The sequence below is a fragment of the Equus przewalskii genome, chromosome 9 (assembly GCF_037783145.1).
Source record: "Equus przewalskii isolate Varuska chromosome 9, EquPr2, whole genome shotgun sequence".
In the NCBI taxonomy this organism is placed as follows: Eukaryota; Metazoa; Chordata; class Mammalia; order Perissodactyla; family Equidae; genus Equus; species Equus przewalskii.
Window position 1 is genome coordinate 43,327,252 of NC_091839.1, and position 16,296 is coordinate 43,343,547.

The 16,296-nt window shown below is 37.0% G+C and overlaps 1 long non-coding RNA gene across 1 annotated transcript in view; it reads left to right on the plus strand.

The window, feature by feature from the left end:
* LOC139073717 (uncharacterized) overlaps positions 1-16,296 on the plus strand; it is a 62,809-nt gene that overhangs the window by 11,564 nt on the left and 34,949 nt on the right. The window contains exon 3 of the long non-coding RNA XR_011522699.1: positions 11,101-11,265. This is a non-coding gene — a long non-coding RNA (uncharacterized lncRNA). The remainder of the gene's footprint in view (positions 1-11,100; positions 11,266-16,296) is intronic.

Genomic DNA, 16,296 nt, shown 5'->3' on the forward strand with positions numbered 1-16,296 from the left:
AAGAAAGAACTTGTAACTTTCCTCTTTCTTCTTCTCTCTCTCTAAGTATGCACACTTGCCTTCTTTCTGTCTTTGTCTCTCTCTTAAAAAAAAAAACCACCAAAACACCTCATAATGTATAGGAGAAAAACAAGTTATATGAGAATAAAAATGAGTTTAATGGACCTTTTATTTTAAGCAGAATATTATAAGCCAAATAATGTATGTAAAATATGAAATATGCAACAGGGAAATTACTTTGATGAAGGCATTGCGTTGTGTCTCTGCTCCATGCTTTAGTGATAAGCTTTCTTTCATAGCATTAAATTATATGAGTCTTATGATACTAATAATCTCCCCTTAGACCCAGTTGAGGTTGATTATTTGCCACATCTCTATACATTAATGGTATAACTACTATGACATGAATGCTAGCAAGTTGTCATCTTTTTTGTAATTGTATCTTTGATTTAAGTAGGCTCCTGGTTAAAGGTAAGAAAGAAATTGAGTCATTTAAAATGGTATTGGACTCCTCTTTCCATCACTTCAAATCCTCTTAGCCCCAACTTCAGCCGGTGTAGTGGTGACTAGTTAAGTACAGTCTTCATCCAGGTTCTAATAGGTGCAAGCTGAGAGCACATCCCTGTGGTTTGCACAGTCCACTTCTTGCTTCCTGTCCTGGGGCTTCTTAGATGCTGCCTCTTACGACCTGCTAAAGAACACAGTTGGTTTTCACTAATATACAACTTGGAAGTATGAGGATATTAATGTCCATGAGGGCATCTTCATCAACGGGAGACCAAGTTCATGATAATGCTTCTTCTTTTTGTCTCCTGTGTGGATGGTTTGGAGATGCATTTCTTAAGCTCCTCAGAAGGTCCAGGTGAGAGCATGCACTAGTGGCCAGTAGCAGTGGCCAATGCAGTGATGCAATCTTGATCAGCTTTCCCTCCTTCTGGTGTTCTCCCTATTCACTCCCTTGTCCCTCTGCCTGGTATCCATGATGAAGCTACCTGCACACAAGACTTTGAAGTCTTTGCTCTTGGGGTGTAGCAGGGTAAGAAAAACTGATTCCAAATAATAATATGTTTTTCAGAAGGCCATGTACAGATAATCAACTACTTAGGTGCTAACAAATTCCAGAAATTGTTGCAACAGTTGATAGCATTGAGATGGGGACTTTGATGGGTGATGTCTTATTCTCAGTTCCCTCCATCAGTGTCTATATGAACTGGGACAGAACTGATGGGCAAAACTCCCTGCTATGCTGGTCTGGGAAATGCCTTTGAAGACAGAGAATTCTCTATTCTGAAATCTGGAAAATGCAGTTTTAAGAATTATACTAAAAGTACTATTTCTGCAATGATTTTAGGATTAGCTTAAAATTTTCAGTAATGGAAATAATTCATGGTTTGCATGTATCACCTACAGAAAACCTAAATAATAACTCTAAAGATATAATATAAGACATCAAAATTATAAAATACCTTACAATTGATTAGTTGAATGGTAAATGAGTTTTTAAGAGACTAGAAAATACATTTTTGGGGCTGGCCTAGTGGTGTAGTGGTTAAGTTCGTGCACTTTGCTTCAGTGGCCTGGGGTTCACAGGTTTGAATCCTGGAGGTGGACCTAGCCCTGCTCATCAAGCCATGCTGTGGCAGCATCCCACAGAAAACAGAGGAAGATTGGCACAGATGTTAGCTCAGTGACAATCTCCCTCAAGCAAAAAGAGGAAGATTAGCAACAGATGTTAGCTCAGGGCCAATCTTCCTCTCCAAAAAAAAAGGAAAAGAGAATGCCTTTTTTTCTTTTTTAAAGATTGGCACCTGAGCTAACAACTGTTGCCAATCTTCTTTTTCTTTTTTCCCTGCTTTTTTCCCCAAATACCCCCAGTACATAGTTGTATATTTTAGTAGTGGGTCCTTCTAGTTGCGGCATGTGGGAGGCCACCTCAGCGTGTCCCAATGAGCAGTGCCATATCCGCGCCCAGGATCCAAACCGGCAAAACCCTGGGCCACCAAAGTGGAGCGCTCGAACTTAACCTCTCGGCCCCCAAGAGAATACATTTTTAAATTTGGTTTCTTTTTATATTTTTAATCCCACCAGGTGGTTTCCATATTATTAATGTCCTTGGCTTTATATGTATGATTTTAGTTTCAAATGTTTTTTTCTTAGATAAGCTGCATTTTTATACTTATTATCATTATAATTTTAAATGGACAAAAATATTTTTAAAAGCATAGAGTAAAAAAACTCTTCAAATATGATATTGAAGGGAATTTTACATTCAAAAGAAAATATTTGCAAGTGAAATTTTTAGGCTAAGCTGCCACATTACTCTTTACAATTACAAAGTAAAGTGAATTTTTTTTCAAAAAATGGAACAGTTATTCTATTGCCTGGACTTCTATTTAGATCATGTGAATAGATGTCGTCCGACATTTTCCCCCCCATGGAATATCTAATCACCTAAATCAAAATGTTGAAATGTTATATCAAGATTTATAATCCATTCATTTAAAGCAATTGAACATAAATGAAATATGGCTCTAAATCTCATACACAAAATTTAAAAGATAGTATTATAGATGTTATCAGGCTAAGATTTAACATTAGGGTAGAATAAAATTCTAACTTGTTAAAAGTGGGATGTAATTTAAAAGCAACGAAGATCCTTTTTCCCCAAAATACTCTCCTTACTTCATTCTACTCGCCTTGCAGAGTTGAGGTAAGAAATAAAACTAATACAGGTAAAGAACTAAGTATTGTGCATGACACATACTAGACTTTTATAAATCACAACAATAATAATAATAATTGCTATAGTCACTTCTATACTTCTAGAAAAAGCCAACTAGGAGGGATTAGTTTCCGTATGGATGCCTGGCTTTTTCTTGTTAAGAAAAGATAAACTGAAATCCTTTTATTTCACATCCCCTGATAACACAGTGGAGTCGAATGCCGGGTAATGAGAATGTCTCCTCCTTCACTGTGCTGTGAACTTGTGCCTACAATGGCGGCCGGCGGGTCTAATACCTCTGGATGGCGGGAGCGACAGAACTGCAGGAGCTCCACCGATGTGTGAAACTCTGAGCTGTGGGCTGTGTTTTCATTAAGTGTGCTTGGCTTTCCTGCTGTTTTTCTTTCCAAGCTCCACCCTGAAAAGCACAGGCCTCTTTAGCAAAATTAAGCAAAAACAGAGTGATCTCTCTTTGGGCAGTAATCGTGTGAACTAGATTAAGAAATACACTTGCTCACGCCAGCAGGCAGCAACTATTAACTGAAAAATGTTCACAGACTCAAGTCACAGAACAAAGGCAGCGGACGATGTGGCTTCTCTTTATTTGTGTTTGCTCACCAAGATATAAAGGTTGGGGAGAAGTTGAAATTTTTCCCCAGAGAAACCAGGAATATAACTAAAAAATATATAAGGGAAAATCTTAGTTTAAAGAATGTTTTCCCCCCACCCCCCATTACAGTTGCAAAAAAATAATTCCACCTAAAATAGATAGGAAAGTTTTATGACCAAACCGCTATTCCAGAACTAATTTGGTAAATCATGTTAATTGTCTTGAATATGCCTCATGATAACTTTAAGTGCAGTTGCACATGGTTAATTGTTTCTCTCCTCTTCTTATATCATGATCAGATTTTTCTTCCAAGGGGAATGTTGTCCTGGGCTTAGGCAAAGTAGGGTTAGACTTGCCCACGGAGCAGTGTGGTATTTTCCCAGTTTACATCAATGTCTTATTTTTAGATGTTGCTTAGGGAGGGAAGAGAATAAAAGCATGGAACAGACTGAACATGCTAAGTCGTTGTGACATTTTGTTTGGAGCATAGAAAGGCCCCTCCCTGAGCTGACTTCAGAAAAACGAAAGCAAGCTAAGGACACTATTCCTGGAATGGTGTTGTCTGAGTAGAAACTTCTGGCCAGTACTAGCCACCAGGATCGTGCATTCAATGATTCAATCCAGTGTTCAATGAAAGTTCACTGAGGGTTCACTGACTCACCTTGACAATCCCTGAGTAGGCATAGATTTGTCTCTTTGGGAAAATAAATACAAGCTTATTAAGAGACAGGGAAGACATCAGAGTCAGAACGCAGTCTACTTTTGAATGAGAACGTGATCTCAGAAAGAGAACAGGCAGTCATCCAGTGTGTCTGGGGTACTGCATCCAGTGCATGGGAGAAGGAGCCTCAAGATCAAGATGTGGGAGACCACGAGTGAAATTGTCGGAGCTACAGGATTGGCAAGAGCTTCAGGAAGAAATATAGTTCCAAATCAAGAGGATGTTCCCATGGATCTCCTTGTTGATGTTTAGGTAGCACCATAGAGGGGAGAGGATGCCCTCTTGAAATATGTGGGACTGTGTGAAAAGACACCACAGGTGAACCAGCTGTTGGGGTGCATCTGATCATGCTGTGGAGAATCGAACCCTGAGAGTAAGGCCATTGGCCATCAGTGGAGTGAGGATACTCTGCCGTCTGGGGGACCATGGCAGCACAGGGCACGGCTTCAGGCATAGGAAGGGCAATCCCTTCTGGAAAACCTAAGACATGGTTCTCATAGTGTGGATGGAGCTTCTTTGCAAAGGACGTTTTGAAAATTTCTAAATGCACTTTTTGTTGTCACAAGTTTGGAGGAAAGACAGCCATTTGGGAGGAGTGACCTGGGTTGCTAGCTAGCCAGCATTGTGCAGGAAAAACTACAGGTTGAAAAGTTGTCTTAATATTTGCAGGATTTTGAAATATCCCATTAGATATTTTTGTGAGTCACAAACCTACTTTAATTTTCTGAGTCTAGAAGATAACTCTTTTATACATAAAAACACAAGTAATTTTTTGCAGGATCATACTGTGTGCTGAATTACCTGGAATGCACATATTGGGCAACTCCTGGGAAGACTATGTTTTATTTCGTTCAGAACTTTAAAATAATTGTTTATCATGTAACAGAAAATCACATTACCAACACTCCAGTCATGCTGGAATTTGAGTAGGCAATAAAACAGCCCTAAATTGGCAAATTTTTGTGGCTCTTTTATTTAAGGTGTTTCTAATGGATGTAAGCATATGACCACTTAACCTTTTCTATTCTAGTGCAGTTGTCCTGAAGCATTTACATGTAAACCGCACACTACTCTATGATAAATTACATACCTCTTTTTTCTTTTTTACATGTCATGACATTATAAAGATTCTTGAAATTGTATGTAGATTCTATTATCTACGAATTTCATTTCAGGATAGTGGAGAGGATGTCAAATATTTGTAATAAAAGGGGAAGTAGGCCTGATAAGTTTGAAATCATCTCCCAAATTCCGTAATATTAGAAAACACTGCTTGGGATTCACTGGGACATAGAGGATGTTCTGAAATTCTCTTTCCCTATTTCTTTTCTGTTTCAAACCTAGTGTGAGGGCTTTGATGAGTGACTTCACAATGTTTTTCTTTACATTTCCCCAAGACACTTTTGACTTGTGGAATTTCTGATAGTTTTGTATCTTCTTCTAGGTGAAGCTATTATTACCTTTATTTGGGGAATTCATCAGGATATGCCTATTGGTTCCACAAAGAAAGGCAAACATAACACATTTGTTCTGAAGGGAAAATGTTACCTTAGATGTGAATGCAGAATGTTTGGGTTACATCTTCTGGAGAACATGTTTTCTAAGAAGTTTCATTGGTTTAGTTGTTTACTTCCTCGAGACTCAAATTAAGCCTGAAGGATATTTATCATAGTGTAATCTAGAGTCTAGATCTTGGGTACCAGACGCATTTTCTATATGTTCTCAACAGACATGAATAGGGGCAGAAAGAATCTATTTAGATTAACCAAACCAGTTAAATTTTTCCCAGCCACTGAGAAGTTGCTCTAACTGAACGAAGGATGGAGGACAGATGACCCTAAAGGGACGGGATGAGATGAGATGGACTGGAGTACAATTAGAACAAGATACTAGGAAATGTGATAGTCAGATCCATAGCCAGAGCACATTTGGAATGTCAGGCAGCAGAAAAGTTTTCACTGAGCCTGGCTGAAGGGAGGAGATTGGATTAGAAAACTTCTTTTATTCTTTGGGCCCAGCCTAAAATGAAAACAAATCATAGGACAAAATTCCACTCCCACATGTTCTTATATTTTCACTTTTTGTTCCACATATACTTTCCCATATGCTGATTCCACTCCCACATTTTCACTCAGGAGCCAAGAATTTTAATGATAAAGCACATATGAGGAAGTGATCTATGATATCATCTAGGGACGAATCATGAGTTCTTGAGAATAGATTGGGGACGTGTCAAGAAAGGATTCTTAGAGGGAGTCCTGGCTACAGGACTTCCTTCGTCCTAAAGGAGAGAAGCTAAGAGTTCACCCATTGAAGCTCTAGAGTTAGACGGACAGGTTGAGGGAGGAGAGCTAGCAGTTTGTGCAGAGGGCGTAGAAGGTGCAGAGACCTGCAGGTGAGAACACTCGTATCTAATTCTGGGCACTGCACAGGTCTCAGTACGGCTGGAGCAGAGATCATAGGCAGAGAGGCAACAAGACAGAACCACCAGGGGATGACTCAGCCGTGGTAATAATTTTGAACTTTATCCTGAGCGTTTTGAATGCTTTCAGGCAAGAGAGAGACACGATCAGATCTGACCATCATGTGGAAAACGTATCTGAGGAGGCAAGACTGGAATCTGGCAGACCAGTCAGAATGCTCTTGCAGCAATTCAGGCGAGAGAAGACAGAGGCTGGAGCCAGGTAGCGGTGTAGGAAGATCACCCTGTAGGGAGGGGACAGAGCTATTGCTCATGCCCAGCCCATGGATCCTCAACTCGGCGTGAAGGCCTTTTGGACACGGATAAAACAGATTGCAAGCTGTAATGAAATTTCAGGAGGGACAGATCCTGGGTGTGTATTTCACAGTGCCAAAGCCTATCCAGAAAGTGATACCCATGTGGCATTCTGGATCGAATGCCATATGTATTGTCAAAGCAGACAGGTGCTTTGATAAGCTAGCAACAGATTTCAAACACAAAAATTCTCTTTTAATGAGAAATCTCTGCCACACCAGTAACTTATATGAAAACAAAGATTGGTGTGTGTATATCTATGTGTCAAATGAATATTCATACCTCATGGGTCACTTTTAACATTTTCACAGTCTGACCTTGAATGAAGGGGTCAGAGCACCACTCATTAAAAAGATGATAACCCTTTCCCTATGACCCTACTTGGTACTGCAAATTGGAATTTGTTCAGCCCCTTTGGAGAATGATTCCTCAAATTAGGACAGTGTACTAGGTGTTAACAGTGCTAATGTGCTTTAAATGAAATTAACACCTATAGACATAGTAATTTATTCTTTAAGCATTATTTATGTGTACATATATGCATGTGTATGTGATATACATGAATTATATAGTTGTACTGAAGATGTATGTGTATACATACATACATAGATGCGTAAATACAGAGAATGAGTAAACTGGGCCACTCAAGAACAGAACCTTCTTCTAATGCATTCCGTATAAATTCAATGAGGAATTAAAGTGGTTCTTTGCCAACAGAGTGGCTGATACGGTAGGACAATCGCTTTCTTCTGCTGCTACCAGAACAAATTAACATTACTGTGGGGAGGAAAAAAGAGAAGCGGCTCGCAGCAGTTCATACAATAAATAGCCATAGTAGCTGTAGCTCTTGTCATTGAGCCAAAAATGCTTTAACTTAAATCATTTATAGTAATTACTGAAATTGCAAGGGAATCATTAGGAGCAAGTATTTATAGAAATTCAAAAGGGAAATTTAGTGGTACTATAGTTTCCTTATTTGTATTCTTTATTTCACTTTATTTTTAAAATTTGTTATGAGGAGAGATTAGTCTGGGGTTTAGAAAGACGGGTGAGGATGAACACAAACAGGTGATGTGTGTGTTGGGGCTGGGGATAAATATGCATTATGACTGCAGAGCAGAAATTTACTATTTTGCAAGTCATTTATTATTGTTTAGTCTTTTAGCTACAAGCTACTTATTATGTCAGTCCAACTGGAAAGGAAAACAAGCAAGAAAAAAATTATGGACCACTTAACATGTGCCACACTCTATCAGACTGTCTCATTCAATCATTATAATTACACTGTGAGTTGGTTACAATTATCATTTTCAAAAGCAATCTTAGACTTTAAAAGTTTACACCACCCAACGTCCTCTGGCCAGTAAGTCCTGGAGACGGGATTCAAAGCAAGATCTGTCCAGCATTAGATCTCACAGTTCTGTAGAAATATCAGCCCAGTCTTTGCAGCTCACCTCCCCAATCTCACTGAGACGCCAAGGATGTCATGTTTCTGGTGGGAAGTACAAAGGGAAAGCAAGAGCCAAATAACCAGAATCTGAATTCTGTCATTCTACAGTTACAGTTTTTGAGCTGGAAAAGAATTTTGAGATCTTCTAGTCCAAACCCTCCTCTACAGAGGAAGCAAATGAAAGTCACAGAGGAAAACTGATTGACTCAGTGTCATTCCCATTGTTAGTAGTGGACTCGGGACTAGAATTCACATCTCTTGAGCCATGATGAAAATCCGTTTACTCTGATATAAATCATAATAAACGAATACCTAGTGGTCATGAGATTAAACGCTTATCCAAACCAAACATGTCCTCTTTCGCCACTCTTGAATTTTTAGTTTCACTTCTCAGAAATTATGGTTTATAAAGATTTGAAGATTTCACTTTTGAGCTTCTTTTGCTGTGTCTTCTCTTCATTCTTTTTACTGTAGTTGAAGTGTCTGAAAACAAATGAAAACAATAACAGAATTAAATTAAAATGCAAAAAAATAAAGTTAAATTATATATGCCCAGTTTAAGAAAAATTCATCCTGGCTTGGCTTAATGCAGTTTTTCCTGAGACTCCCCTTTTTCTCTCCTAGATCAACTAGATTCTTTTTCTCTGCATAGTCTTGGATCCATCACTCTTTCTTGTCTGTTGGTATTCTCTCAGTCATGCTAGAACTATTATTCTTAGATTTTAGCCCTGAGGACACAAAGCTGTTTGGTTTGAATCCCAGATACTCTTCAGTTTGAGGTAGAAACTGCATTTTTTCAACTAAAAATATCTTTGACCCTGTCAACAGAATTTCTATCAACTAACATAATATATTAAATTTACATAGTACCTAGGGTTACTGACATCTCATCCCCCTTTGCCAGGGACCTCCTGCTTTTAGCACTCTGCCCAGGAAAATCCCTGTGTCTCAGACAAAAGGAGATCAGAACTAGTTTTCAATGATATTTTCCATATAGTTACTTTATTTGGTTTTTCAAACAACCCTAAGGCTTAGACAGAGTAGAAATTATCATCAAAATTTTGCAAAGTTGTTTGCATCCCGGTTCCACAATTGACTCTATAACCTTAGGGACCAGTTCGTTTAAATTTATTCATCTGTGAAGAAAATAAAAAGCCACTTGACAAAATAAGTGGCCCATACGTGTCATCTGTTTACTCGCCTATTCAAACTCTAGCAAATGCTTAGCACTCAAAGATATTAATGAGTTGCTCAAGCTAATCATTCTAATATCTGTTGCCCTTGCTGTTATATTCAGCTGTTTCTCTTCTTCTAGCTTTCATGGTTTTCTTAGGTTCCCCATCTAATACATTCTCTCCAAACTCCATTAATTCTCCCCTGCTGGTCCCTTAAGCATCAGTATCCATAATCTCCATGGTGGCCTTGACAGAGGACTTTCTCTCCAAGCAGCCAGTTACCTACCCTAACAGGAAAGAAGTTGGGATGTCTGAGCCATCTGGCTCTGCCATTTGCTGGCTGTGTAGCTGCATCCATCAGGTTTCTTGTGTCCAGGGTCTTTAATTTCCTCAGCGGTTAGACGGGTATTGGGACAAGATCATCTCATAATGTCCTAGGATTGCCCCTTCTGATACAAGGAGCATGTGAAAATTAGCAACATGGTTACTAGATTATTATTTTTTAAAAGCACATGGAGCAATGTCTGGAACATAGTAAGACATCAGGTGAGTAAATATTTTCGTTACCTGGAGAAAACCCAAAATGATATAGGTTTAGAAAACAGGTTAAAGATAAAGAAAATTGTGAAGTATGTACAGATTATTGTTAGCTCTTTAAAAATACCCACTATATATATGCTAGTTAAAATGATTCAGAATCTTCCCATGGCTGGAAGATTGCTCATTCCATTAAGGGAAAACTTATCTTTTGTGTATTCATGGGAGTCCTGTGGATTCCAGCCTTGCGAAGGTCTGTTATGGTTTAATCTCTTATGTATATGGTCTATTGTGAAATAAATTCAGCCATTCCATGAACTGGGCTAAAATTGGGCGGGTCATGATTCTCATTGTGTGTGTGTGTGTGTGTGAACTGCCACCAGTTGACTGAGATGAAGTCACTGAGAATTGAGTTAGGGGCAGGTGGGTATGAAAACGAGTTAAGTAGCATGAACACAGCAGGGTAATTAATAGCTAAAGAAATACTTAAATGCAAAGTAAAGTAAGATAATGAGCAAAGTAGGAATTACATAAGTTATTTTTTGTGTAATAACTGGGATGCTCCTGAGATGAGAATGTTGGTTTTGTTAGGAGCATTTAGTAAGTGGCTTCAGAATTTTCATATGCGAGCAAGATGAAAATGCATGAATCTATCAACATACAGACAGAAATAATTAGCAAACTTTTGGGATCCAATTTAAATAGTACTTTCCTTTCCGATTCCAAAATGTCTTGAATTAATTGATGAGCTCACAGGGTGAATTGATACAGAGAGAAGGCTCTAAGAGTAAATCATACAAAATAAATTTTGTTCTGAAGGAAGAGCTGACACCCTCTGTGTAATCAGAGTTCTGCTCCACAGGAACCCTCCTCCACCTCCCCACACCTACCAAAGTCTGGTGTTTTTAATGTTTTTTTAAGGCGATATTTTAGCCAGAAGGATTTATATCAAGAATAAGCCATCAAGTTGTAGGGAGATGAAGAATGAAGGTCACAACCTTTCTATTTTATCTTTCTATTACTCCCAGCCTAAAACTGGCTCCTGGGGTAATGCCTATTTCTGTAAGAAATTTTTTCCACTGATCTCTTCTTTGTGGTCCTTATAATAGGCTGCATTCAAGAGCATGTAAGCATCTAATGTGCATGCACTGAACTTCTTCAAGGGACAAGAACCTGGCTCCTGAGGCCTGTGGGCTTCCACTTGACACCAGGAATTCTAAAGTGCCCACACTCAAAAGAAGTCATTCTCTTCCCCGGTGTCCTGATTGAAAAAGGTAATTCATAGCTTATTTTAAGAGGTCTCAGACTCTGCATGCTGGACCAAGTTTCTCCTTTACTCTTTGCAGATGGTTTATAGAGTATGACTTTGCAACCTTTTATTGTGTTTTTGCATATTAGTAAGTAAATTATTAAGCAAATGCAGCCTGATGTTGACAGTATATCAAACACGTACTTTCTTTACTCTCTCTATACGGATATTTATATGTGCAATGAGAAATTTAAAATACAAATAGAATTTTTGACAAGACCGTTTGCTACTAAGGCTAATATATATATGTATATATAGGTATATATATACGTGTGTGTATATATATTTATATCATTGTTTTGGAAAACTCGCTTTAGTTTGTTTAGTATATATTTCTATATAGCTCACTGCTTATTAAAACCTCTGCCAATGTCTATAAATTCTTGAAGGTCTAGATATATTTATCTTTAAAATTCCTCAGCACAAATCCTTCTACTTCTTGAACATCGTATTACAATTATGCATATGTAAACCACAGCAATTGCACAGGTGTGCTCTCTGATAAATGAACTATCTGCTAGCTTGCCTTTCATAATTACATTTCCACCTCATTTTGTCTTCTGCCGCCTCTCTTTGAGTCTTTGATTTCTTTGTTGAATTATATCAAATCTTCTGTGATTTGAAATGATTTCATCTGATGTCAAAGGAATTTTTCAACCGCTCTCAGGTGTGGTTTTATGAGCAAACCAAATGTCTGCTCTGTTCTGTAACTACATCCTCCGAAACACTTGTAATGGATTTAGCACCATAATAAATCACTAAATTAACTTATTTTATGAATTTAAAATGAAATAATTTAGTGAAAAAGAAATGGGTTAATAAGCCTGGTCAAATATTATCTCATAATCAAAAGTATATTATCTGAGTTTAGATATACAAATGTAATCTTAAGAATATAAATAGCCAGACGGAAGGGTAGTAACATGTCAAATATTTTTAATAGAACATGATCATCACCTTATTTCACATTAGCTCATTTGGTTTTCGTGATTTTTTAAAATAGGGAAGACTGATATTTTTACCTTCATTTTGCCCGTAGGCACTCTGAGTCACAGAGACGATGTCATTTGCCTGAGGTTTCTGCATTGAAAAAGTAGAATAACCCAGAAAAGAAGATATTCAATAACAATTAAGCACCTATTTTTTTAAAACCCAATAACAAAGCTTTGTTCTGAATAAATTATGTGTTCATTTTTTTCAGGTTTACTAGATAGATTTAAACTTTTCTAGTCATTGCAGCCTGTTTTTTTGCATTATTTGACAGATGCGGAAATGTTAATTTACAAAGAACATTAGACTCATGTATATCTCTCTGGGGAGACACTTCTACTGTGGTTTGTGTAGTTTATATTTTCTTCTCTATCTTCCTTTTCCCCCTTCTCTCTCCCTTACTTATGCATTATTTAAAAATCTTATTAGACACCCAATTTATCTGAAGTATGGATTTAGGAGCTGGGAATAACGAGTTGAATGGAAAAAGATCCTTAATCTTGGGGCCAGCCTGGTGGCATAGTGGTTAAGTTCACTTGCTTCACTTTGGTAGCCCTGGTTCACAGGTTCAGATCCCAGGTCTGGACCTAGCACTGCTCATCAAGCCATTCTGTGGTGGCATCCCACAAAAAATAGAGGAAGATTGGCACAGATCTTAGCTCAGGGCCAATCTTCCTCACACACAAAAAAGATCCTTGATCTCAAGAAACATACATTATAATTGGAAAGGCAAATAAATTAAATTAACTATTACATACAGTGTGCAAAGGAACAACAGGTGGAAGGGTGAGTGTGTACTGACATCAAATGTGGTGTGTGTGAGTGTCGGGGTAATGTTTTACATCTCATGTCTTTCTTTGATGGGTGCCCTTATAATGAATAACATCTATTTACTTCTGCATATTATCTCATTGTACTTCATACATTTTAATCACAGTAATGGCAGATACCTAGGTGGAGATCAAATTTACGTTCTTTAACTAAAAAAATTCTGTACCCCAAGCTTTTTTTTCCCATTTAAATTAAGCTTGAAAAGAAAATAGATTTTTTTCCTCTTTCTTGTCACTAGTACAACATCAGAAAGCTATTCTTCCAGGAATCAGATTCATATTGACTTTAAGAATTTTGAGTCGGTGAAGAATTAAAGACTATATTATTTACTAGGAAATACCCCAAATCAATTTCCATCTTGACTGTATTGATGCTACTTGTTGTATCAAGTGTGATAGGTAACAATTCCAAGTAGTTATTTTATTGACAGCTGTTAGACCAAATTTCTGAGGAAGAAACTTTAGCATTCAATAAGAACAAGCATGAATTAGAGATTAAATATATACTTTCCATTAAAAAAACTCCAACTATTGTATATTGTGGCCATTACTTCTTTTGTTGATTGTTTATGTTTTCAATGAGTATCTCCAATAAAATGTCATTAAAAAATGCCTATTTTCCCCAGTTTACAGTTGAGAGAATAATCTCTTAAAATTTTTCTTTTTTACTCATTTATTTATTTTTATCACAAATAAACTTTGACAGATGGTAGATATCAAAACCAATATGGTGATATCCATGACTACAAATTTCTTTGCTTAATTATGTAAAGTCATTTAAAATCCACATAAGAAAATTTAACTGGAATATATGTTAAATATTGATTTTTTAAACATAGTATCAGTGCTAATATAATCCAGATATAGATAGTTGATGCTCCACATGTCATTTGGCCTTCACATTTTTACAGGTGTGCTAGGTTTTTATTTAAGGAAACAAGAACTTGAAATATTTCAGCATTTCTCTCTTCCTCTAATCCCGAGAGATTAGAATGAATAATGCAAGTAAATTTAGCCACATCTTTATCAGATTTAGTCTAGAGACAGAGGAGTTGCCTCTGAATTTAATTTAAATGAATATTTCACTGGAAAGATCACCTTAAAAGGTTAGATCATACTATTTAACATACTTTTATAAATTTTAAATTCTTTTTATACATCTATGAGTAAGGAAATCCAATTCTAGAAGTAATTAAAGCTTATCCAAATTTTCCTCCTAGTGGATAGCAGAGAAAAGATTTGAATCATGTACTAGTTTTGAAGGTGAGTGATCTTTCTGGTCTTCTACAGTCACGTTCACCTCTGGTCTTTCTATTACTGACCTGGTTAAGAAAACGCTATTTCATGCAAAATATTGGTGACAACATACACATTCCACATTGCCTTGTGCCTGTAGAACAAATTATGCCATGAGTCATCATGTACACTAATAAGGTCAGCGAAAACAATGCCTTTGGAATATTGAGCCCATTTTATACCACATACCAATCTTGTGGCAGGCGTGAAGAAATTGTTTTAAAATTTATTTTGCATCCTTATTCAAAAGCATTTTCAAATCAAACATCCTTCAGACGTCCTTTAACTATTTTGCTGGGGCTTAGGAAAAATGCAGAGCAATACACTTTCAGGCGTACATTGTACAGTATAATTTGCATACAAATGCATTTTTACTGAAAAAGATCAGGGCAGGGTTTTAAATATGTTTCTACATTGAACTTTGAGGCATTACGTAAAGTTAAATATAATATAAAATTTGGGATTCTGTCTAGTCCTACACACTCCGTATGGAATAAGTTTGTGTTTTTTCAGGTAGCTGGGCTCTAATTTCACTGACGCTCCTGCAGAAAGAGTCATACACTTTAAACAACATTAATGAATCAGGTCATTTAATATCTTTTCGTGCTCATGCTTAATCAAGGACTTTCAAACCCAAATATTAATCTCTGATAGGTATTTATAGTTGAGGATCTTGATGTAATAAGTGTAGACTTTTTCCTCAATGTCATATAAGACGTAGTGATAAAACATGAGTGGTTACAGAATTTTAGTATCTCAGCATAACTTACTGTATCAATACCTTAAAAATGATGTAAATGCTAAGAAGAAAATAATATTATTGAGGAATCCAACAAGAGGAAATGCATATAGAAAACTCCTTAAAATATTAAAGATGCCAGATAACCAAGAGGAAATACAACCGCTAAAGGAGACTTACTCTGTTAAGGTAATTTCAGGGTTAATAGAGCTGGTAAGGGAAATAAAGATAATTGAAGAGGATTTCTATGAATTCACATTTTTAGATAATGATAGAATAAAATGTTGCCATTCCTTCAGATTAGTACATATCTCAGTAAACAGGCTAACTGCAGAATTGAAAAGGTGAAAATAAACAGGATATAGATTAGAAAGCAATGGGGAAAGAGGTATTTGAGGAAGACATCTTGAAAATTCATTGTGTATTTATTCATATATATCCAAAGTTCATTCATCCAGGAAATCTTCTTGAAGGCGCTATACAGTGGGCACTGTTCTAGGTATCAGGGCTGCACTAGTGAGCAAATAGAGCCATAGGGCCTGTCCTCAGTGTTTATGATGGCTGACCTCCTAGAAAACTTAAGGGATTGACAGAAATAATTGTGTGGAATCTAATTAACTCTTTTTTAACAGCTTTATCGAGGCATAATTGATAGACAAAACCCTGCACATATTTAATGTATACAATTTGATGAATTTGCACATAGACATACACTTGTGAAACTGTCACCACGATCAAGGAAACAGACATATCCATCAACTCTAAAAGTTTCCTAGTGTCCCATTGTGGGTGTGTGTTAATAACACTTAACATCATATATACCCCCCTTAACAAGTTTTTAAGTGCACATTACGCTATTATTGACTATAGGCACTATGTGGTACAACAGATCTCTAGAACTAACTCATCTTGCATAACTGAAACTTTATACCAATTGAATAATAACTCCCAATTTTCCCTGTCACCCAGCCCCTGGCAACCACTGTTCTATTCTCTGCTTCTCTGAATTTGACTATTTTACATGCCTCATATTAAGTGGAATCATGCAATATTTGTCCTTCTGTGACTGATTTATTTCTCTCAGCATAATGTTCTCTAGGTTCATTCATGTTGTTGCAAATGGCAGGATTTTCTTCTTTTT